The sequence below is a fragment of the Suricata suricatta genome, chromosome X (genome assembly GCF_006229205.1).
Source record: "Suricata suricatta isolate VVHF042 chromosome X, meerkat_22Aug2017_6uvM2_HiC, whole genome shotgun sequence".
NCBI lineage: Eukaryota > Metazoa > Chordata > Mammalia > Carnivora > Herpestidae > Suricata > Suricata suricatta.
The window spans coordinates 3,790,726-3,815,765 of record NC_043717.1 but is presented as its reverse complement, the minus strand read 5'-3'; the positions used below and the strand labels follow the sequence as shown (position 1 = coordinate 3,815,765).

The following is a 25,040-nucleotide window of genomic DNA, read 5'->3' as shown; positions in this document are numbered from 1 at the left end:
GGATGCAGTCGGCACTCACCATCCCTCGCCCTTGATTCTGAGGTGCGGAAAGCCCTGGAAACCACAGAAGTGGTGCAAACTTCTTATTCTATGTGGCAGCAGAGGCAGCGTGACCTGACTGGAGGCCTCAGGTCCTATGTTAACCTGCAGCCTCTGCTACTGGCTAGTCCCACGCTGCTCTGCGGTGACACTGCGCGTTACTGCACTGGGAAAACATCGACCAGAGCTCAAGACACCTGTGAGCAGTGAGCGGAAGGAGGAAAAGTGTTGGTCACTCGTGGCAGCCAAGAGGGGTTGGTCATTAAAGAAGTCTGCCGGTGCTGTGCCTTGGAAGGAGATGGAACGGGAAGACGGTAAAAAAACGGAAAGGTGGGTGTTGAAATCGGGCCAACTGCTTTGCCAGAGGCTGACCAACCCTCTCCAGGACTGAGGAATTCCAGTGTTCAAACCGAGACAGCCCAGGGCAAAGGCGGATGAACTGACCACCCTACCTGCTTGTACAGGTTAGCGGAAAATTCCACATAGACGTACACACTGAAAGCCGAGTGTCAGTATTGAGAAAGTTGACTGAAGGACTTGAAGAAGCTATTGGAAACCCTGGTGAAAACCATCCTCTGAACATAAAGGAGCAGGATGTGGTGTTACGGAATTCACAAAGACGAGAGCCTTGGTGGACGCCATAGCATGGGCTCTGGCGTCCAGTGAGGACAGAGGTCACCTTCCCCCCCCCAGCTGATGGTGCTCAGCTGAGTGTGTCCCTGGGAACTGCTCTCAGCCAAGGAGACCCACTTTACCTAAGACAATGCCATCTCCCCCTCTCTCCAGATTAGCATGGCTGGGTCCCAAATGTGTGCCCTCCCTGATTCAAAGTGAGACAAATCTGAGGGTCATACCAGTCCCAGAGGTCCCTCCAAAACAGGCCGAAGTCTCGTCGAGGGTATGACAACCATCTGCCTCATCCCCCCTCACAAATGTGGATCCTGAGAACCCCCCACCTCGAAAACCCTCCTTGTCCCAGAGCCCATTTCCTGGGACTCAACATGAGACCAGAGGTGATAAGAGCAATAGTCCTGAATACGCGCGCAGTGTAATACCAGGGCCCATCTTCCCACCAAGGTGCCATCCTAGGCAAACCCTCAGAAACGATGGCAGAGAGGACTTTCGAGCCCAGCTTGATGGTCCCTGGGTGTGTCGTGTTTTTCAGTTCAAGGCAAGATAGAGTGGTCACTGATGAGAAAAACCACAGCCAAGGTGATTAAGAAAACAATCCCATTTACAAATGCACCAAAAATAATAAACCACCTAGGGATGAACTTAACCAAGGAGGTGAAAGACTTGTGCTCCAGAAACTATAAAATATTAACAAAAGAAACTGAAGATGAAACAAATGGAAAGATATTCCCCACTCATGGATTAGAAGAACAAATACTGTTAAAATGTCTATCCTACCCAAAGCAACCTATAGATTTAATACAATCCCTATGAAAATCCCAATATCATTTTCCACAAAACTATAACGAGTATTTCTAAAATTTGTATGAAGCCACAAAAGACCATGAATACCCATAGCAATCTTGGCAAAGAAAAACAAAACTGGAGGCAACACAATCCTAGATTTCAAGATATACTACATAGCTCTAGTCATCAAAACAGTACAGTGCTGGCACAAAAACAGACACCTGAATCTACAGAACAGAACAGAGAGCCCAGACATAAGTCCATGATTATACGATCAGTTAATCTTCCCTTCCACAAAGGACGCAAGAATATGTAACGGGAAAAGGACAGGCTCATCAGTAATGCTGGGAAAATGGACAGCTACACGCAAAGAATGAAACTGGCCCACATGCTCTTCTTTTTAATTTTTTTATGTTTATTTATTTTTTAGACAGAGAGAGACAGAGTGCGAGTAGGGGAGGGGCAGAGAGAGAGGGAGATACAAAATCTGGAGCAGACTCCAGGCTCTGAGCTGTCAGCACAGAGCCCGACGTGGAGCTTGAACTCACAAACTGCAAGATCATGACCTGAGCCAAAGTCAGATGCTTAACCCGCTGAGGCACCCCGTGACCTCAAAACTGGACCACATTCTTAAACCAGACCGAAAAATAAATGCAAAATAGATTAAGGATCTAAATGTGGGACCGAAAACCATAATGAAACTAGAAGATAGCACTGACCCTAATTTGTTTGACATCGGCCAGAGCAACATTTCTCTAGCTATGTCTCCTGAGGCAAGAAAAACAAAAGCAAAAATAAACTATTGGGACTACATCAAAAAAGCCGCAGAATAGTGAAGAAGACAATCAACAAAACTAAAAAACTCTTGAAGAAGAGAAGATATTTACAAATGATATATTCAATCAACATTTACGATCCAAAAAACATAAAGAACTTACACAACTCAACGTACAAATAAACAAACCAACTTTAAAAAACATGGGCAGAAGACATGAACAGACATTTCTCAGAAGAGATGGCCAACTGACCCATGAAAAGATGCTCAACATCACTCATCATCAGGGAAATGCAAATCAAAAGCTCAAGTAGACACTACCTCATACCTGTCAGATGGCTAAAATCAACACAAATCCATCAAGTGCTGGTAAGAACGTGGAGGAAAAGGAACCCGCATGGTAGGAATGAACCTTGGTACAGTCACTGGGGAAAACAATATGGAGGGTCCTCAAAAAATTAAAAATAGAACTTCCACATGATCCAGTAATTCCACTAGTGGGTATTTACCCAAAGAATACAAAAACACTGATTTGGAAAAACATACACCCCCCTATGTTTACCCCAGCATTATTTACAAGAGTCAAGATACAGAAGCAACCCAAGGGCCTATCAACAGATAGTTGAGTAAAGAAGTTGTGGAATGTCTAGACAGTGGGCTATTACTCGGCCATCAAAAAGAATGAAATTTTGCCATTTGCAACGACATGGATGGAGCTAGAGAGTCTACAAGGCTAAATGAAATCGGTCGGTCAGAGAAAGACAAAACTATATGATTTCACTCTTACGTAAAATTTAAGAAATAAAACAAATGAAGAAAAAAGGACAGAAACAAACCGAGAAACAGACTGTCAACCACAGAAAACATGCTGATGTTTTGTACAAGTTGAACAAATCGAGCCTGGTTGACTATACGGGAATTTAAAAAGAAGAAGAAAAAGGAAAAGGAATGGATGGGTGTCCCTAGTTGTGTGTCGTAGAGCCCAGGGAGGCAGGGAAAGGCAAGGCCAGCGAGGGCTTCTTCCCTCGGGTCTGCAGGCTGTCGCTGATGCCTCATTCCTACTGTTTCTGGAAGCAGCATCCAGCCGGCCACCCCAAGCTCAGGCCATTCAGTCATTCACTGCTGTTCAAAGGACTTTATTATCCCACTTCCAACCAGCAACTGCTTCTACTTCTCCGAAGACATGCCCGCCTTGGTTACAGGGAACAGGACCAGAGAGGCCAAAGGTCAGAGCTGACGCTGGAATCCATTTGAGTCCCATCAGACACAGCGGTCCGAAAGCTGGTCCCCCCTGTGAGAGGGCGCCTCACGTGAGATCTGGGCATCTACCTCACGCAAGGCAAGGCCAACACCATCCTGAACTTTCCGCCTGGACAAAGCCCCTGTGGTAGAAGGTTGACAGTTACTGAATCTACGATCTATCCTTACTGATGGTACGTATGCCTTTCAATTACTTTGAAGAATATACTAACGTTCCTTCCTTCAAATGAGATATAAGAGGGGAATCTTTGTACTTAATCGTGGAGTAGATCCTTAAAAAACAGAATCAAGGAACAACAAAACAAATTATAATTGTTTCCTAAGAGGCCATCCCTGCAGCATCAACTCAGGACGTGCCTTATCTCAGCCCTGAACGCACGGTTCCCGAGGTTGCTGCTGGATTTGAAGGCCAAGGGTAAGTCAGTAAGCCTGAAACACCATGATGTCTGCTGGCTGTCCGCTGGGGACAGGCAGGGGTGTGGCCGCGGCCGATGGGCCACTGGTCGGAGAACTGGGTCTGTGCACACCAGCGGACCTCTGCAGATTCCGGCCCTTGCTCAGAGCACACCATTCGGCTGTTCATGGCTAGGTCTCTTGCACACTTGCCGTCCTAATCCACGGTCTCTTACTCTTTATCCTTGCTCTTTCTCGGCTTGACCTCGCCCTGTGACCTGGGCTTCTCATGAGCACAGCGTCGATAAATGGGGCTCCATTTCACCCCGAGGACCCAACATCTGGCAGAGCCATCTCTAGGATCTTAACATTTTACGCTAAAAGTGATAATACATCGAATTAATATGCGCAGGGCTTTGAACACACAAATAGCCACTTTTGTGCCTTTTACCACAGAACAGAGTCTCTTTTTCTTTGGTTTGGGACACACTTGCCTGACTCAAACAGGAAGGGCTTCGATGGTGGACGTGAAACATCCACTTCTCTACAGGCACAGGTGAATCAGGGCATTGACAGACGTGCCGTCCATGAAAAACACCAGTTCTGGGCTTTGCTGGCTGGTAACAGGCTGGTAAGTGGTGTCTGACTTATGGGGACAGTGTGTCAACTTTTGAGTGTGGGTTTTACAATGTGACTTAGAGGCAGACTCATAATTACTTGCTTTCACTGTAAAATGGTCGATCTCGGGCGGCTGAGGCAATTTATGGGGCACACCAGCTCTCTCCTGTGAACGCTTTCATAAATTACCTCGTACTTGATTCCCAACCCCACCCCCAAAAGTGCAGTGTCATTCATTACATTAACACCTGGGTTTGCTGTCAGATGTGAGCTCAGGACAGTGGAGCTCAGATTTTAGGCTAGGAGCTTCGGAGAACACGGGTGACGTGGCTCAACCCCCAGGAGTGGACGCTGTAGCACTGCAGTTACGTTGGGAGCTAAAATCCAAGGACGTCGATGGAATCTTGAAGGGTGTGTGTTCTGCCCAGTGTCACCTACGAAGCAGCTAAAGGGCACCACGACCAGGTCCTCGCTGACCCCCGATACCACGTGACTCATCCCAGGGACCCGGGGAGCCTCAGTCAGTCATGACAGCAAAGGGTGACTAAGGTCTCGTGCCTCATGCTTGTCAACATATGACCTCAATAAGTGGGAACACTGACTTTTGCTGCTTCATTCCCCGTGGAGTTTGGAAATCAGAGACTCCGGCTGGAATGCCTATGCCATCCATGGAGAGCGAGGGAAGAGGGAAGAAACCAGAAGTTAGTTGCCAGAAAGAGCTAACCCTTGAGAAGTTGGTCGGCAAAGTAAAGAAAGGACAAAGTCGTGATGCAAGAGAATAATACCGGAGGCAGTGGCCAGGGGGAAACCAACAGACTCAGGTGCCACCGCCACATGGGACGGAGAATGAGGATTCGCAGGGGTGGAGGAGCCAAAACGCCCTTCACTGCACAGCTCCCCCTCGCCCGGTGGAAGCTCCGTGAAGAGCCATTGAACAAACACCAAAAAGAAAGATCATGGAACAGAGTTAGTTGCTCTGGTAGAGAAGGAAAGAAGGAAATAAGAAGGAAGTAAGGAAGGGAGGAAAGAAGGAAAGAGAGAGAGAGAAAGAATGAATGGAAGAACTGAGGGAGGAAAAAAGGAGGGAGGGAGGAAGAGAGGGAGAAGAGGGAGGGGAGAGAGAGGGAGAGAGAGGAAGACAGAGAGAGAGAAAGAGAGAGAGAAAGCACAAAACTTTTTATGCTGTTGCTAAGCCCAGTCATCACGACCGTCCTGATGAACGTTCTGCATGCTATTCATCGATGGAACGAATATGTCTACTCTGCAGTCACGCTCTCTCTTTGCATCCACACATGTCCCTGAGCCAGCTCAAGAACACGGACCCGAGAAAAATGTCTCTATTGTATGAAATTAGTGCAGGAAAAGTTCATGTTCACACTGCTTCTTAGTTGTGCACATCATAATCTCATTTTAGCATGAAATGGCAGCTATCAATGAAGTCCCCAACACATTAACAGCTAAGTGACAGGCCCACAGAAAACTGTGATCAAAGTCTATTCTCAGTGGAACCCAACGATGGCCACGTCCTTATCCCCAGCAACCTGTGACTATGTCACCTTCCATGGCGAAAGGGACTCTGCAAGCATGATGATGTCAAGGACTTTGAGATGGGGAGATGACCCTGGATGGTCCAAGTCCACTGTCATCACAAGGGTCTTTCCCTGTTTTTAATGATTCAAATGTTTATTTAAATTCTAGTTTGTTTCCTCCACTGCCACATTAGTTTCATGAGTAGAGTTTAGTGATCTGGTCACAGGGGTCTTTATAAGAGGGAGGCAGTCCGGCAGAGACAGAGAAGGAGAGGCCAGGACGAAGGAACAGCAAGGAGGAAACGAGGAAGGGACATGGGGCTCCAAATGCAGGCCGCCTCTGGAAAACACAAGGAAGCGGCTTCTTCCATAGACACGGAGCTCTGCCAACAACCTGACTTTAGGAGGACTTGTGATTGAAACGTGGGGAATTTCCATGCTTCCGACAGTCTGACGCAGTGGGGGTACGTTTCCGTCCACGGGCACAGAACCTGACTCAAGGGAGACCTGGGAACCAGACTCCAAGGGAGTGTTTTGATCAATTTGTTTGGGATCTGGGGTCCTCCTGACCTTCTAGGGAGAAAGGTAAGCCATCGGTTTACCAACGATTCTGTCCCTCTTCACCAACATCGCGAATATTCCCTTTCAGAGCCTGGGTCTGTCACCATGAATGGCTTTCCTCAATTTCTTATGCTTTCCTTTGTCCTCTGGGTCCCTGATGGTTTTGTGAGTGCAGTCGCAGACTTTTCTGTTTGCGTACATCCTAACGTGGGACCCCTTCCATTTTCAGAGTCCCTGGCCAGGAGAGAACATCTATATTAGTATCTAAACGCCTGTAACCCTCAGGGACCACGGAGGAGTACGTTGGTCATTTACTGCACAGACTTTAAAAGATGACGGGCTGTTCTACCCGAGGAGACAATCACTTGTACATCAGCAACCGATTCTTCCTTGTTTATCACAGTCAATTTCAGAGCAATATGTTATCTGCAGGATGAGGTTTCCAGAAAGAAAAGAGTTTACCAGATATTAAACTTTTAGCCGGATAAGACTCCCAACGGATGTCCAAGAGCTAAAGCCCCAGATCCCCGGTAGATCAGGCGTGTCTGCCAATCTTATCTGTAGCTAAGAACTCATTAGTCATTGTCCTCATCAGGCCTGGTGGTCTGTTGTCTATTCCCAAATTGTATCACTTTGGATTGCTGCTCTTGAAAACCCTCTCCAAGTCATCTTCCCAGCAGGCTCCCGTATCCAAAGATTTCAATCTGGGTTTAGCGCACAATGGTGTGATTTGCCTACATGCACTGCATTTTCCTCACCCCTCTTATTAGCTGTGTCTCTTGAAATAATGATCCATTTGCTCGAATGATAGCGGTCGGAGACAGACAAGTTACGGCAGTCTCATTGACAGGTGAGCTGACTTGCTGAAGGGGAAGTCAGTCCTAAGGTCCCGAGCCTAGGAAGGAGGGTCACAGGCATTTCTGTAGGAAATTAGCAGGTTGGAGGCGGAGGAGAAAATGGGAGCAATGGCAGAAGACGGATTGTGTGATTTCATGCCAAGGAAGACAGAGGCAAGCAATCCAAGCAGGGTCACGGAGATACAACCATGCACACCACGCACAGGCTTTGGTTCCTCAGTGACTTAGATCTGGGTCTTTCTAGGACAAGGATTACAGGGCCATGCAGCAGAATGATGTCAACATCCCAGAGGGCAACCTTCATGTGCCCTGGGTTCAGAGAAATGGGGTAAAACAAAAAGTGTGACTTCTTAAAAACCTGCTCAGGCAGGGGATAGTAATGGGGATTAGGAATTGGGTGTGAAGGGTCTCACTGGGGTGATGAGCATGCTCTGGAGGTCCACGGCTTGGTGACCTGATGAAAACCACGGAATCGTGGAAGTGGGTGAACTAAATGGCATAGAAAATGTGCCTCCACACCGTAAACACGTATTTCACCAACTAGTTAAAGAAAAATAAGAACAGGGTGGATTTGAAAAATTCATTTAGAACATTAAACTCCTTTAGTTTAAAAAATTTAATGTCTTTTTATTTTTAAGAGAGAGAAGATGGAGTGTGAGCAGAGGAGGGGCAGAGAGAGAGGGAGACACAGAATTGGAAGCAGCTCCAGGCTCTGAGCTGTCCGCACAGCTCCTGACACGGGGCTCGAACCCATGAACCATGAGATCATGACCCGAGCTGGAGGTGGATGCTTAACTGAGTCAACCAGGCACCCCCAAGGTTAGTTTATGATTTTTTAAAAATGTTTATTTTTGAGAATGGAAATGCAAGTGGGAGAGGGTCAGAGACTGAGACAGAGAATCTACAGCTGGTTCTGTGCAGACTTCGGGCTTGAACCTACAATCTGTGAGATCATGACTGGAGCTGAAATCAAGAGTCGGGTGCTTAACCAACTGAGCCATCCAGGTGCCCTGCAGATGGTAGAAAATTCTTAAATCAAAGTGTATTCTTTTATTATTGGAATGCTGCCAGGATGCTCATTCTTTCTAGTCAAATTTACTTAAATTCAATTATTACTATATTGTATACGGACAATGGACAGAATCCAAAAGAGGCTCCAGGTTCTGAGCTGCCAGCACAGAGTCCGATGCAAGGCCTGAACCCACAAACCATGGAATTTACAGCTTGGCTACTGGGTGGGTAGACTGTATATGCACAATGGACAGACAGCCCTACTCCTAAACATCTTAGGAACACAGCAATGACCTATCAGCTAGACTGTATATGCACAATGGACAGACAGCCCTACTCCTAAACATCTCAGGAACACAGCAATGACCTATCAGCTTTGCATTTTAACTGCATTGAGCAAAATTCCATCCAAGAGTCTCTGCCCTTGTAACATGGCGGGAATTAGTACCAGTGTGTCTCCTTACTGGAACACTAGAAGTGTGTCCTGCCTGCACTGTGAGAACAGAATCAATTTTCTTAGGGAAAACTCAGCACAGCATCCCCACATGTGGAGGCTCCAGATCTGGTTCAAGGAAGGAAGCCCTAAAAGTTTCACAAAAACACAAGCACTTCTGTGAGTAGTCTAACCGTTGGCAGGATTCGAAGGAGATCACTGAAAAACTGTTAGGATGGTAGAAAAACAGAAAAAGGCCACAATGACTCCAAACATCCCTAATATTTAACTATCACAGGCCAAAACAACGTTTGCCTCCCCAACTTAGGTCACCATTTGAGCCAGGACGAAATAATTATACTCCGAGTGTAATTTTGTGCACAAGGTGCATTCAGTCTAAAAGATGCAAATGTAAGACGCATGGGTTAAGATCACAGGAAGACAACTTCCGTTGGAAACACCACTGCGGCAGGTGTGTTAGAAGGCAGCGGGAATGTAGGGAATCTCTGTACGTCTTTATAGAAGGCCCCAAGATCACCGTCACTGGCCCTTGTGATGGACGGAACGCAAGATGGAATAGGTACCACAGAGACTCCGCGTAGCGCACTGCCCCCGAGATGTTTTGTGTTTCCTCGTGAACGGCTGGGCAGTGGCCAGGAGCACTCATCTGTAATTAGTCACCCAGCCACTTCTGTGCTATTATGTCTAATAGAATCCCTAATCTCCCAATTTGTCTGCTGGATGCGGATGTGTGGAGGGTGAGGAAGCAGGCCTCACTAGGGAGAGCTCAAACAGACCAGTAAGTCCCCACATAACGGCTCTCAGACACCTGCAGCTTCAGCGCCGTAGCGTGACAGTCCCCTGGCCCATCCTCAGGGACTCAGAACCTGAGGTTCTGTCCCCGGACCAAAGCAGCAATGACACCGCAGGGGGAGTGGCAGAAGAGCAACACCAGAGGTCAGGTGTCGAAAGAGAGGCAGGTGGCCCAGCCAGCGGAGCGGGCAGGTGCGGGACACATCCCAGGAGCCCCTGTTTGCTCCGGGCTCCGTGGCACAGTTCATGGTCAGGGGCAGATTCCCTGTACCAGCTCTCAGGCCTGGAAGCGCTCCCAACCCCGGAGGGCCAGCCAGCCGCCGCACTGGGATCTGCCCCTGTGCATTTTCAGGCTGGGGAGGAGAGCGACCCAAAGGGGGTGCCCAGAAGGGGCCACGTGAGGAAGGGTCCTGGTACCACACTTGGGCCTCGGGGCCTACCTGAGGCTGCCATGTCAGGTCATGACCCTGGAGCCGGGAGACCCTGCCCATCAGGTGACCGGCCAGCTCCCGGATGTCCTGTCCCATTTATGTACGCCTGGGGCACTGCCTTTCCTCATAAGCGGCAGGGCGGGCAAGACAAGTCTTAGCAATGCTAATGACACATGCCAAGGCTTGCCAAGTGCTCTTCCCCAGCTGAGCGCATGTCTCCCAGCACAAGTTCCGACAGGACACGCTTCATTCTGCCTCTCAGGGCCGCTCACACTAAACTCTCGAAGAGGAGGACCACGAGACCCAACAGCTCTCGAAACGCACAGAGCAAAGCGGCGCAGGGGCTGCTCAAAGACTTGAGCGGACTCGCCAGAGGGCACAGCAATGCCAAGTCTGAGGACACGCCCAGAGGAGCTGGATGCAAGGTCTCAATCACCCAGGTGCCCACATGGGGAGCAGGGTCTCAGGTGGTTACCCATGCGCCCGCGTGCAGACCACCACTATTCACCACAGCGGAAAGGTGGGAATGACCCACAGGTCCGTCCATAGATAAACAGCACACAATCAATTCATAACATGCAAGGACTCAGGGGCGCCTGGGTGACTCCTACATATCAGGCAATTACAGAAATATCTTCAACAACATATGCAGGAAGACCAAGAACTCTTATACAATTCCCCCCACAATCCTGCCCTTATAATCATGGGGTGACCTTCACCTTCAGCCTTCTCCGTAAGGAGCAAAGGGTTTGGACCACGCATTTAGGGGCCCAACTTTTAAGACTGGCACTGCAAGGGGCATGTCGGTGGCTCAGTTAAGCATCCGACTTTGGCTGAGGTCATGATCTCGCTATCCATGAGTTCGAGCCCCCATCGAGCTCTGTGCTGACAGCTCAGAGCCTGGAGCCTGCTTCCGATACTGTGTCTCCCTCTCTCTCTGACCCTCCCCTGCTCATGATCTGTCTCTGTCTCTCAAAAATAAATAAATGTTAAAAAAATAAACTCTTAAAAGAAACAAACCATTAAAAAGAGGTATGAAAGCTGGAGTTTATGAGCCACGTGGCAGGAGGTGTGTCGAACAGAAATCTCCTGACCATGCACCCAGCTCCGACACCCACCACGACAACCCTCTCCATGCATGAATTTGCCACTTGGACGAATCTGCAGGTAGAGGCTCCTGGAATCCCGTTCACGTTGCTGAGTATCGTGACTCGGCCCTGTGACATGTGAGTTACTAGATCCAGCCCAGACAGCCCGGGAAGCAGACGGCTTCTGACACCCCCGTGGGCGAGTCCTATGTGTGGTATGTGACACCACGGTGAAGCAGACAGCTCAAGAGCCTGACACCATCTGTAGAACGTGGCTTTGTTTTTCCCACCCGTCCAATAGGGTCATCACACATCACAGCATGAGCCTGACCAGCGCTTCTCAGCTGGGGCTGACTCTCCCTTCCAGGGGACGCTTGGCCACGTCTGCAGACCCGCTGGTCGTCAAGAGCCGGTGGGCAGTGCTCCTGGCTTCCACCGGGTCCAGGCCAGGGATGCTACGGGTGTCTGATGACGCATACGGCAGTCCACGGCAACGGACACGGATCAGCCCAAACTATCAGTCATGCGGAGGTGCAGAAGCCTGCTGACGTCAAAGCTCTGTCCTGCTATATTAGGTTAGGGTCAGGAGGGCAGGGGCAGACAGAGAGAGAGAGAGAATCCCAAGCAGACTTCACAGAGTCTGACATGGGGCTCAAACCCACAGACTGTGAGATCAGGACTTGAGCCAAAACCAAGAATCAGATGCTCAACCGAGTGAGCGACCCAGGCTCCCCAATACTTCTTTTTTAATACATACATATCTTTTCACTTTAGACACAGAGAGAATACAACTGGGGGAGAGGGGAAGAGGGACGGAGGGAGGGTGGTGAGCGTAAGGGGGAGGGGGGAGAGACAGAGACAGAGAGAGAGAGAGAGAGAGAGAGAATATCCCAGGCAGCCTCCATGCTGAGCCAACATGAAGCTCAATTTTATGACCGTGGGATCCCCACCTGAGCTGGGGTTAAGACTAGGACAGTTAACCAACTGAGCCACAAACGCCCTGGTATTTGTTCTTACTGGAATCAAACATTTGGCCTTTCAAAATATGCCATCTGGTTTAGTATCCCCAGCAATGAGACCCCAGGTTGGGCCATCCTGACCCCCAGTGGATTAGAATAGGTTCTCTTTGCCTCCTCATGGGCCAAGGGGTCAGAAGCTACTACTCCTCAGGGACAGTGAGTGACCAAAAGGTACAGAGATTCTACCCCACTTTTGCGGCTAAATGTAAGTTTGTGATGATTCTGCCCTTGCCGCAAAGTTTGCAGAGCTGAGGCGCGTCGTGAGGTTTGAAGGCGTGGAAGGCACCTCTGCGGGGACACGGAAGTGTGGTCTGACACGTAAATGGGAAAACTCACCAGGACAACCGTCATCCGATGGTTCAAAGTCCCAACGACCTCAACATGAACCCTTCCCTGTTTGCACTGACAAGCGCGTCTACTGCCTTTAAACACAACCTGTGGGGCAAGTGTGTATTTCAGAATTCAATTTTTTTGGGGGGGATTTTAGAAGGTAATTAAAAAAAATCAAAATAAATTTATTAAAAGTATGCAGACAGCTTCCACGTTGAGCTGCCCGTAGGACCATCTTCAACCCTCATCACGGCCACCTGTTTTGTCTAGAACTACACTCGTATGACACTACTGAACTGAAAGAGCCAAAAATCTGTAATGACGTGGGCGATGGACGGTAACAAAACTTACTGTGGTGACTACTTCACAATGCATCAAATACCAGATATATGTTGGATACATCAAATATCAAATTGAATCTATGTTTGATATGCCAAGTATCAAATAGGATCTATATCTGACATATCAAATATCACATCAGAAATATATTTGATATGTCCAATATCAAATCATCACATCGTATACGTTCAACTCCCAGGACGCTGTAGGTCAATTATATCTCAGTAAAACTGTGGCACCTACAGACATCTGTATTCCAGCTCTACTGAATGTCAAAAACATATTCCAGATTTACTGAGCTATGCTTGACAATGTCTAAGTCTATAACGTAATGATGTGATACTTACATGTTGCAAACCGATGAGCACAATACATAGCTCGTATACACACACATATGAAGGAGCCTAGTGGTGAATGTGTCATGGGTTACATAACGCAGCCTGACCACAGTTCCAGACACACATATGAACAGCCCACAACGTTCTGTGGGGTGAATAAAGGCTGTTCTCCTTTGCATCAGTTCTACCTCCCTTGTGCAGACCTGCCAGAAACAACTTTCCCCAAGAACCTGCTCCCTGTCCTTTCGTCTTTGGCCTTGTTGGTTCCGGACAAAGGAATGTACGTCTGTAAGCTGGAGCAGGGCACTTGAAAAGCTGCAAAGACACCAGGTGCTGGGAAAGCCCATCCACGTCCACGCTGAAGAGCGTGCTGGCCAAGGCACCCGAACGCCTATGACTTCACACTTCCCTTGCAACAGAGGCACCCAGCAGTGACTCAGGAAACCTGTGCCCATTAGTGACCCGGGTCAGACAAGCTGGGACATCCCCCAGCACGACCAGAAGGACCAGGAACCCTGGAAAACAGCTGACGACAGGTGCAAGGCTGAGCTCCACGCCTCCAACTTCTAAAGCAAGGGTGCATTTCCTCACCAAGAAACACTCAGGACGCCCACAGACCACTGTGGACCGCGGGTGGACACGGGATCTGGCGGGTAGAGTCTAAAGATCCTGCAAACACAGGTCGGTCCCTACAGCTCAGAAACGCGGGGGTGGACAACCTGCAGACAGGGACATCTGAGTCCCACGTCTGTCTCTGAACGAGACATCCCCCAGTCCTGGAAGCACTCAGAGAACTCTGGACCCTGGCCCCCGTCTCACCTCCGTGCTCCGGCCAGGGTTGAGAGTCTAAGGTGCTACCCTGAGTTAGCCCAATATAACTCTTGGGCTGCACTTCCTCCTCGTAACAAGCACTTAATTATTATTGACATTGGCACCTGCAGTGTTTACATGGCCTGTCCAACGTGCACAACCCCGAAGGTAAAACTGGGCTTGTGTTTCAGGATTGCAACATAGTTCATTACCTGAATCCCAAGGGTGCTAGGTAAGGCGTTGTTGACTCAGCTGCAAAGTTTTACCGGGTTAATTTCCACACTAGGTAGGAATTTTAATGAGCGGACAAGACAGAAACAAAACAACAGAGATGGAGAGTGCTCTGGAGGAGAGTCTTAGATTTTTACCCAGAAACTTTGAATGTTTGTTTCAATCAGCCTTCGAAGCAATGCCTGACATTTACTCTTTCGTTTTAAGTGCAAATAGAAGAAGCTTCTGTATGTTTTTTTTTTTTAATGCACTGAAAGCATTTACATTTCTGGATCCTGATATCATCAGTGGCTATGTTATAATCTCATTATAAATGAAAATGGGGCAATTTCTCACTTGGTAAATATTAATGTCACAATACACACCAACTCATAGGGGCAATCTGTCAGCTGCCATCATGCATCTGTTGAGACACAAAGTGCCTATCGTAAATAACCGTAGAATGGAATAATCTTTCGATAAGCATTTCCCCATTTTTAGTGACATCATCTGCAATGACAATTCTTCTCATCAGCCCTCCAACCCCATCTTGTAAGGGTTAACCCAGAGGATGAAATCAACGCATACCAGAAAAATGTTGATATCTGTCTAAGGAGCAAGCAAGCACTGACCATCATAATTTACTAGGATCATTCACTCACAGCATGGCCAGGAGGGGCTATCTGAAAGGGATTATATGCACGTCCTAGCACATGTTTGGGGGGTAAAAAAAAAAAAAAACACATCACACATTTTCTTGGCTCAGGATTGATAGATTACGCATTGTAGAGGTCAGGTGGTCCAGGATGCAGGTCTCCTATAACTGATGTACATTTTGAGAATATAGAGTGGTTGATTTCTGAGCCACATGCCATTCCTTGCGTTACCCTGCTCCTTTGTAAAGAGTCCACACAGCTGCATGTCCTGTCCAACACGGCGTAATGAACCCCACCCCAACCCAAAGCCGATGCGGCCTGTTAGGCAATGTCTAGTAATTGGGATCATCTGTGTTCCCCTTTCGTTTCTCAGAACAGCAACGCAAGCAGTTCCTTAGACATTATTTTGTATCCATACACTTAAAATGAAAAATAAATATCAAAAATTTAAAAAGCATAAAACAAGAGAACTGCTTGTAATTCTGTATCAAATTTACCCTTAGGGAAAGCAATGAGTCGTGAGCTTGGATGAACACCAATGCTTCACAGAATGTGCTTGAGAGCACAAACATCTTATTTACACTCATCCTAGCCTACCCAGAAGCATGGGTGCTAATATTTTGATATATAAGGTTAATTCGATTTCTCTTCTGAGTTAACAGCACAGAATGCACCTCTTTATCAGCTCATTTCCTCTGGGGTTGCTTCCCTCTGGACCCTCCATTAGCCTTTTCATCAAGCGTGTTTCCAAATCCCCACTTAAACCAAAAAAATTTTTTTAATATTTATTTATTTTTGAGAGAGAGACAGATCATGAGCAGAAGAGGGGCAGAGAGAGACAGACACCCAGAATTGGAAGCAGACTCCAGGCTCTGAGCCGTCAGCACAGAGACCGACGCAGGGCTCAAACCCATGAACTGTGAGATCATAACCTGAGCCAAAGCCGGACGCTCAACCGACTGAGCCCCCCAGGTGCCCCGTCCAAACCACCACTGTCATCCAGAAAGAAAGAAAGACTATTGGGCAATCAGTTTCTTCTCCCTAAAGACCTCCCTGGTTCAGGGCAGATGAACGAATGAAAACAGATGAATTCTTGTAGGTGGCTCAACAAGTTTGTTTGTTTTCCTAAAATTTATTTTGTGAGGGAGAGAGTGGGCGTGCACGGGAGATGGGCAGAGAGAGAGACAGAGAGAGGAGTGGGGAGGAGCCAAGAGAGAAGGACACAGAGTCCCAAGCAGGCTCCGCACTGCAGCCATGAAGCCTGCAGGGGCTCGATCTCATGAACCCCAAGATCATGACCTGAGCCAAAATCAAGAGTCAGACGCTTCCCTGCCTGAGCCTCCCAGGCGGCCGTACAGGTTTAAAAAAAAAAAACAAAAACCATGTAACACGACAGGTAGGGATGTAGAAACTTTCTTTATTCCCGCAGAAGATCGCTGGCTGTTCCCTCCAGCACCGAACAGTTCTCTGCGACCTCCTAACTCTTAGCTGCACGCTGGCTAGAGAAAGAGAGGCTTTAGACTCTGAAGCAGGAGCAGCAGCGAACCACTCGTGGTAGCCAACAGCTGGCATGAGTTACCGCAATAACTTACCAGAAGAAGAGCAAAAAAAAAAAAAAGAGAAAAGAAAAACAAACCAAAACAGTAATCCAACTCACCGGTTCTTCCGAGGCTTTCCGACAGGGTGCTTGCTGCCTCAGGGACTGTGACGCTCTACCGTTCGTCCCTGGGTCTGCCACAGCTTTTCAATGAGCCACAGCGGACGGGACCCAGCCCCGAACTCCCGGGGGGTGAATAATCTCCAGGCAGCCCGGGTTCGGCCGCACAGTCAGGGCGGGTAATTGGCGAACGGATCATAAAAAAGTTATTTAAGTGCGTGTGCTTCTCCACTCGGGCTTCCCTCGCACCCCGCGTGGCTCACGTATAAATCACAGGGAGGCTGCCCTTCCTGACCGGCGCCGACCGTCCACGCGCGAGGGATCACTTCATTCGGGACCTGTACGGGGTCTGCGGGCTTCCCTGCGGCCTCTGCGGACACGCCGGCACCTGCCCGGGGGCATCCGACGCCCAGAGTTCAGCCCGCGGCTCTGGCGCGGGCTGCAGGTGGGGTGCCGGTGTGCCGGGCAGGAAACAGCAGGTGCAGGTGAAGCAGGTGGGGGCGGGGAAGGACTCTCAGCAGGGCAGGGGGAGGTTTGGAACGCCCTCTGGACATCCTGATGCGCACAGCTCTCCGCCGCCGTCTGGGAGGTGACTTGCACCCGCCTACACCGCAGCCAGGGCCCCGAGGAATGCATTCTCCTTGCCAACACCAGGCTTAGGCGCTGAGCAAGGGCAGCGCCAGCCCTCGTGGGTGGCGAGCCGGCGGGCTGTCGATGCTGACCAAATGGGCCGGGACTCTCTGCGGCGCATCTTGGGGGAATCTAAACCTCAGGAAGAATGACTTCCGGGACTCCCCGGTTCCCCTCAGGGCCGTCATCGTGCTTCGTGTAGAAGCAGGAAAAAAAAGGTAAAGCCGAGCTCTGAGCCCTCGTGTTCATGATCCCACTTCTGTACATAAAACACTGACCATCTGTAATTATCCTCGGTCCCTCTGGCTCCTGGTAGGCACCCCCGGAATTGATACATAATGCAGCAGGCGGGAACGTAGTTCCCATGCTGAACGGTTACCCACGACCGTAGCGCACCCGAACCTGAAAGGATGTTTTTTGGTGCGTAAGCAGGACCCAGGCCCCACCACGAGGTGACATCTGCTTTCCCGGGAGGCTCCATAAAACGTGTGCATTGGACAGAGCTTCTACACAAGCTACTGGTCCAAACGCCAGCATGCCCCGGATGCTTCCAATCGCCGATGCTTTGCGGCTCCCGAAGAAATGTCCAGGGCAATGCTCAACTCCTCAGGTGTAACTTCCGCGCGAGTCACCCCCCGGCAAAAGCGAGGTTTCCGTGGTCCTGCCCAGTGGCTGCTGGCTTTCTCAGTTATGGCCCGGCCACCCACAGCTGCTGCTCCCGGCCCAGGGCCTGCAGTGTGCAGGGAAGGGGAGGGCCACAGGAGCAGAAAGGTCCCCTTGCAAGGGTCCTATCTGAGAGATGGCTTCAGCAGGCAGAGTGGAGACGGACCCTCCCTCTGAAGGGCATGGTCACGGGTTTCTGGGCGACATCCCGCTGATTCCTGACCATCCTCCACCCGCTGACCTGGGTGGGGGTGCCTGCTTCCACCAGAGCCTCTCTTCATCCTCGAAAGAGGTCGTCCTGAGCAGACGTCCCCCGAGCAAGCCATCTGCACACCCCTCCTGTGTCCTTCCCGTTCCCCGCTGTGGAGAAGGAACCCCCAGGGTCCTGGCTACGGCCACTGACAGCAAAGATTCCCCTGGAACTTTGTATCTCTGCCCCTGAACCAATGCTCTGAATGCAGGGCCCTGTGACAGTAACCTTGCCCTCAGAATGATCTGTCTTGGGGGCACGCGGACATGAATTCCGTTCTGACTCTGTCTCGTTGTAGCTGTGTGACCTCAGAAAAGCACTCAACTTCTCTGAGCACCAGCCCTCTTTCCCACACGGCGTGCAGAGGATGTTCCCGGTAGCTTTACTGAGTAGGGCCCGTGGCTCGGCTCTGACCGGGCTGCCCGTCAGAGGCACCACACAGGAACCCTCGAGCCAAAACGGGGCAGGCCTTCTCACTCTACAGAGGGACGGCCCCATGGAGAGGGCATTGCTGGGAAATTCCCGAGTCCCCACAGAACTAGGGCACGATGCTGGCGTTCCTGGATTAGCAAGCCAGGAGTCATGCTCCAAGACGGAACGTAAAGACCAAGCTGGGTCCTTAGACCTTGAACCAAGGAAGAGGCAGGTGCACGCAGACCAGGCACCTGGGGCGGGCAGGGGCTTCTCGTCTTAGCCACAGGGGAGGACGGGCCTCGGAGCCCAAGTCCACACTCCGTCTTCTACTGCGGCCTCTACGGGGACATGGCACGGGGCGCCCACAGCTCTGCGTCCCTTCCAGAGCAGCCCAGCGACGCTCCGTCGAGCCGCCTGCCCCCTGCACAAAGCCCCGGAGCGGAGGAAGACGGGAACTTCTGAGTTGTTTCCAGGCAGCCGCTTGTGGTCACTTTCGGTTTCCTGTTACCATGCGATCCTCATGGTTCCCTAGCACCGCGCACGCATGGCGACCTTCTCTGGACGGCACACATTCTGGGGTTTGAAGGTCTATCGCTGAACTGCGAACTGAGTCCTGGACATCAGCGTCCCTAAGATGGCCCTGTGGGAGGGCTCCGGGAGGAAGGACTCCCAAGCACTAATGGTCGCTGAGGTCCGTGCCCAGTAGTTGAAATGGCCCTAGGAACAGACCTGAGACACATCCTTTAAATGTTCTTTCATGTTTATTCCTTTCTTAAAATTTTTTTAATGTTTTTATTTATTTTTGAGACACTGAGAGAGACAGTGCGAGCAGAGACTGTCAGAGGGAGAGGGAGACACAGAATCGGAAGCAGGCTCCAGGCTCTTAGTGGTCAGCAGAGCACCTGACACAGGGCTTGAACCCACGAACCATGAGATCATGACCTGAGCTAAAGCTGGATGCTAAACCGACGGAGCCACCCAGGCGCCCCTAGATTTTTTAAATATTTATTTTGAGAGAGAAAGAAAATGAGTGGGGGATGGGCAGAGAGGGAGACACAGAATCTGAAGCAGCTCCAAGTTCGGACCTGTCAGCACAGAGCCCGATGCGGGGCTCGAACCCACAAACCATGCGATCATGACCTGAGCCGAAGCCGGATGCTTAACCGACTGAGCCCCCCAGGCGCCCCTTTTTAGTCATTTTTTGAGAGACAGATGGACACAGAATGCGAGTTGTGGAGGAACAGACATATCGGAACACGCAGAATCCGAAGCAGCTCCAGGCTCTGAGCTGTCAGCACAGAGCCCGACATGGGGCTCAATCCCACGCACCGTGAGCACATGACCTGAGCTCACGTCGGAAGCTTAACTATCTGAGCCCCCTAGGTGCCCCAGAAATGCACCCATTTCAATGTTACACCTTACATGTTAAATACAGTGGTGGCCGACACACACATTCATTTGACGTGTGGCCACAAAACATTGTAAACCATTAGCTAGTCTCAAATCTCTGCTGTGTTACATATACATGTATACACATTATACACAAAATCTTTCCTCTTAAGTTTCTGAAAGTCACACACGTCTATTTACATACACAATGAATGTGTATGTGTGAATCAAGTCTTTGGAAATGATATGTAATGACTTTATCAGTTTCTGAAAAGTGTAAATGCATATATTACTTATACACTATACACAACACATAAAAGTATGTGTATGTGGAAGCTAAATATATTTAAATTATATACATATTTCCCCCAGTTTCTTAAGGGGTGTCTGGATGGCTCACTTGGTTAAACATCCAACTCTTGGTTTAGGCTCAGGTCATGATCTCACGGTTTATGTGTCCTATCCTGTGTCAGGGTCTGCGCTGACAGCATGGAGCCTGCCTGGGAATCTCTCTCTTCCCGTCTCTCTGTCCCTCTCCTGCTCTCTTTCTGTTGCGCTCTTCATCTCAAAATAAATAAAATAAAACACACACACACACCCCACTGGCTGTCTTAGTCACTAGACCATGCAACCCTTCTTCTTTGGGCCATGAGTTCAAGTCCCATGATGGACAAAGCGATTGCTTTTAAGAAAACCCACACACAGATCTGAATTATGTACTTATGTAACGTAAACGTGTGTGTCCAATATGTAGACACACACATCCTATTGCTCTTAAGATTGCTAGTGTCTTCACTACTAGAGGTACGTAGGATGCTCATTCTGCACGCTTTTACTATGTAGATTTTCCTCTGCTTTCTCAACGTGTTGGGTGACCCAGTGACATGCTCCCATCCCAAATTCATACCAAAAGATTGCGTCAGGATAGCTGTGGTTAGACTTTTATAGTCTCCCTGGACTGTAACCATAACGGCAGCCTGGCATTTCTGAAAGCGTGCTGGGATGCACCCAACATAATGGAAGGTACACGTGTGTGTGTGTGGTGTGTGTGTGTGTGTGTGTGAGATAGAGAGAGAGATGTGCTTCGGAAATACCGTGTTAAAAAAAAAAGTGAGACCACTGATGGATGTAGCAGGATGTCTTTCCAGGCTCCTGTCTACTTTTTTAAAATTTGTTTTAACGTTTATTTTCGAAGATGGGAGGGCAGAGAGAGAGAGGGGGGGACAGAGGCGCCCAGGAGGGCTCCGTACTGACGGCAGAGAGCTCCATGCAGGGCCTGAACTCATGAACTGAACTGTGAGATCCTGACCTGAGCCGAAGTCGGATGGATGTTCAGCCAATGAGCCCCCGGCGCCTGCGGGCTCCTGTCTGCTGGGGGAGGAACAGGAGGCAGCCGGCGGCCAGCTGTCTGCTCCCAGGTGCTTGGCCGCGGTTTGCCCAGGAGCCGGTGGAGCCTGGCAAACACCCACTTCTCTGGGGCCGAGCGGGGGACGTGCGGCCACATCAGTAAGATCACATCAGACACCGCCGAGGCTACTGAAAGCCTTCCGAGCAGGCGTCCCCGAACAAAGTGGGTCAGTCTGGCACGTGCACGATTCATAGCTAAACACAACCAAGACCCTAAAGGCTCCAGACCAGCTTCTACAACTCCCTTCTCTACCTGCCAGGATCTGAGTTAGGGATCTTCCCCAGAACGAGAGTTCTTATCTGGGCGACCCATCGGTGCACCAGGACAGACATCTCATTACCGAACATGTTCTCGCCGCCCCGGGAATCGCCTTCCCTTTGAGGACACCACCCCTCCTTCGCTGAGGACGGCACAGACACCTCATGTGACCGTTCAGACTTGCAACGGCTCATGTATGCGGCTTTCCTGCACTTATGCAACTAAATGTGATATTCTCCTGTTCATTCGTGTTCTGTCCCTTTAACTCTGAGGCCAGTAGGAGTCTATGTGGGTAGATTAAAACTCCTCCTCCCCAGCTCTGCCCTTATGGATTTACGTCTAAACTGCACAAGGGGAGAAAAAAAAACAGAAAATGCACATATATGTATATATACACAACGTTTCTTCTTGTTTACTTTTCTCAGTAGACTATTTTTTTTAAGTTTATCCATTTGAGAGAGACAGGCAGCGGAGTCAGGGAGGGCAGAGAGAGGAGACAGAGTCGCAAGCAGGGTCCGTGCTGCCAGTGCAGAGCCCCAAGCAAGGCTTGAACCCACGGAGCCTGAAGATCATGACCTGAGCAGAAACCAAGACTCAGACCTGAAGCTTCCCTGACTGAACAGCCCAGGCAACCCTTTTTGTCTACATTCTGGACCTTTCTTTTTTTTTTTTTTGCTCTTTTTTTTCTGGTAGTCTCCGGAATATTCTTCCCTTTTTTCTTCCTGTACCATCATAAACGACTTTGATTTTCACATTAGTTACGTACTAGCATTATGGCTTTGCTTACTTAGCCCTAGGACAAAGTATACAGAAAACCATAAAAACAGAGAGTTGTACCTGTTCCTCCTTTTGAAGGAGAGAGACCGATTCCGGCTGGCACCGCCCTGGGCCTTCTCAGGACTGTGACCTGGGGCCAGGCAGCAACCTCTCTCAAGCCCCATTACCTCATTTACGTATCAGAGTAATTCACCGCTTCCCCGGCAAGGTTGTTGAGTGGGTTTACAGTCGGCCTGTCCCAGGCACGGCGGAGGCTGCTGGCTTTTGTGATGGACCCGAACGCCAGTTTTTCAACCAGGAACGCCCAGTTGCTCTTGTGCGTGAACCCTGAACACCTGTCTTGTGTAAATATTGCTGAGCACCGCGTGTCTTGTGTCAATGGCCCCACGGGATCAACGGCTTCCCGGCCAGCCAGCGAGTTATCAGCGCAGTTTGATGCAAGGGGTGTGGGGAGCAGACTCTGTCCCTGTGGAGGACACGCAGCAAGGGGTCCTGGGCACCCACCCCCACCCTGTGATTTCGGGGACGAGGCAGAAGGAAGCAAGATGCCCACATCACCAGGCCCCACCCGCAGGAGCACAGCTGCCCCTAAGAGGCCCTGGAGGAAGGGCGCCCTGTGAGAGGACGGAGCCAGACACACAAATCAGGAGGGACAGAATTTAAGTAGAGGGCGCCCGGCTGGCTCAGCTGGTGACTTCCTCTGACTTCAGCTCAAGGCATGATGTCACGGTTCATGAGTTCGAGCCCCATACCAGGGTGTCCGCTGTCGGTGCAGAGCCTGCTTGGGACCCCGTGTCCGTCTAACTCTCTGTCCCTGTCCCACTTACGCTCCCATTTGCATGCTCGCTTTAGCGCACTCTCTCTCAAAATAAAACAAACAAGCGATGGAAAGCGAGAGAGAGAGGCGGAGGGCCAGAGACCTTGTTTGATGCCATGGCTCCCAGTGTTGAACCACGCTCCAGCCCGGGGGGCACACTGACCCTCAGGCCTCTCCCTCAGATGTGCATGGTCATGTCCAGTCACCCAAGGATCCGTGGGAGAGAGAACGGGGTAGGTTTGACCACACACCTCAATACTCCGTGTTTGAGCGTTCATCCTGTGTACATACAATTTTATGTTTTTAATTTTAAAAAGTTTTCTAATGGTTTTATTTATTTTTGGGAGGCAGAGCAAGTGGGAGAGGGGCAGAGAGAGGAAGAGACAGAATCCGAAGCAGGTTCCTGGCTCTCAGCTGTCAGCACGGAGCCCGACGTGGGGCTTGAACTCATGAGCTGTGAGATCATGACCGGAGCCCTGCTCCGGCGATGCATGTCCCAACAAATTCCAGTCTGCGTGGGGCCTCTGGTTCTGCATTTCTGGCCCCATCCCCCAGGAGGTTGATGCAGAGAAGGGCAAGAGTCACGGCGCTCTGCACAAAACAGCATGTCCCAGAGGCAAGGAGCCCTGAGCGGCTAGGTCAGCCGTTGACAGAGCTCAGGCCTCACTCCAGGGCTGCCTGGGCTCACGGAGAAGCAACGGGTCCAGGAGGAGCCAGCAAGGGCCCCCCAAGGTCCCCAGTCCCAGTCCAGCGACGTGGCGGAGGCAAGAGAAGGTGAATGTGCCGTTAGGAGTGAAAATCAGGACCCCCGCGGATGAAGCCAGAGCTTTCTGGTTCCGCCGTTTCCTGAGCCTGATCTCAGTATCTCAGCGTGCACCCCACCTCCTCACGGTGGAGGGAGGGGCCAAGGCCTCCCCCCTCCCCGGGGCTGGGGCACTAAGGGCCATAGGCAGCACCCTGTCTGCACCCCACGGTCGCTAGGCGTCAGAAACAGACGGGACAATGCAGGGCACAGAACACGGGCTCGGCTGGCAGGCCACTGGACAGGGAGCCCCGACTTCTGTGAGGAGCGTGGTGACGTCAGCAAGCTACTGCGACCCAGCTCCCCGGAGGCCTCCGGAAGGGCCCAAGGAGCAGGACACGGAGCTGCGCCCCAGCACGCGAGTCCAGGATGCTTGTGTGCCTATGTGTGTGTGGACAGACAGCCTGATGGGTGGCTAGACGCACAGACAGGCACACACGGACAGACCCGAGCAGCAGGAGTGGACACCTGGTGGGTGGACGCCAGGGGCACCGTTAGAACCTTACGCCGCACGGCCCCCAGCACAGGGAGGGACTGCGTCAGTCCGCCTGGTCTGCCGACACACACTTCCCCAGGCTGACGTCCACGGTCCAGGCGTGGGCGGGCCTGGGGTTCCCGAGGCCTCCTCTCCCCGTGGGGTGTGGACGCCACCCCTTCAGTGCCCTGCTCTCCCCGTCAGAAGGACTCCAGTCCTGCTTGGTCAGGGCCCAACGTAAAGATCTCTTCAACTCAGTGACCTCTCTGAAGACCCCATCACCGAATTCAGCCGCATCCCGAGGTGCCTGGGGCTGTGCGTTCATGACGTGAATTCTGGAAATGGGAATTCAGCCCACATCAACCTCCCCGCCCCCAACATCCCCAGAGCGCAGGGGGGAATCTCGGGCCCCGGGGCATGCAGGGGCGCGGTTTCTGCACTGACTACATCTCTGTCCACACGCAGAGCCCCCAGGCGTCTCGGAGGGAAAACAGACCCGCATGCACACTGGGGCAGGGAGGGCCACAGAATCACCTGTCCCTCCGTCTTCAGAGGCGTACCTGGGTGTCCG

General features: G+C 50.6%; 1 protein-coding gene across 1 annotated transcript in view; it reads right to left on the bottom strand.

Annotated features, from left to right (window-relative positions):
• The window catches only part of STS (steroid sulfatase), a 133,292-nt gene extending 110,837 nt beyond the window's left edge, over nt 1–22,455 (bottom strand). The window contains exon 1 of the mRNA XM_029930654.1: nt 22,436–22,455. The gene's annotated coding sequence lies outside the window, so the exon portion shown is untranslated. The remainder of the gene's footprint in view (nt 1–22,435) is intronic.
• Between the last annotated feature and the right edge of the window lie 2,585 nt (nt 22,456–25,040).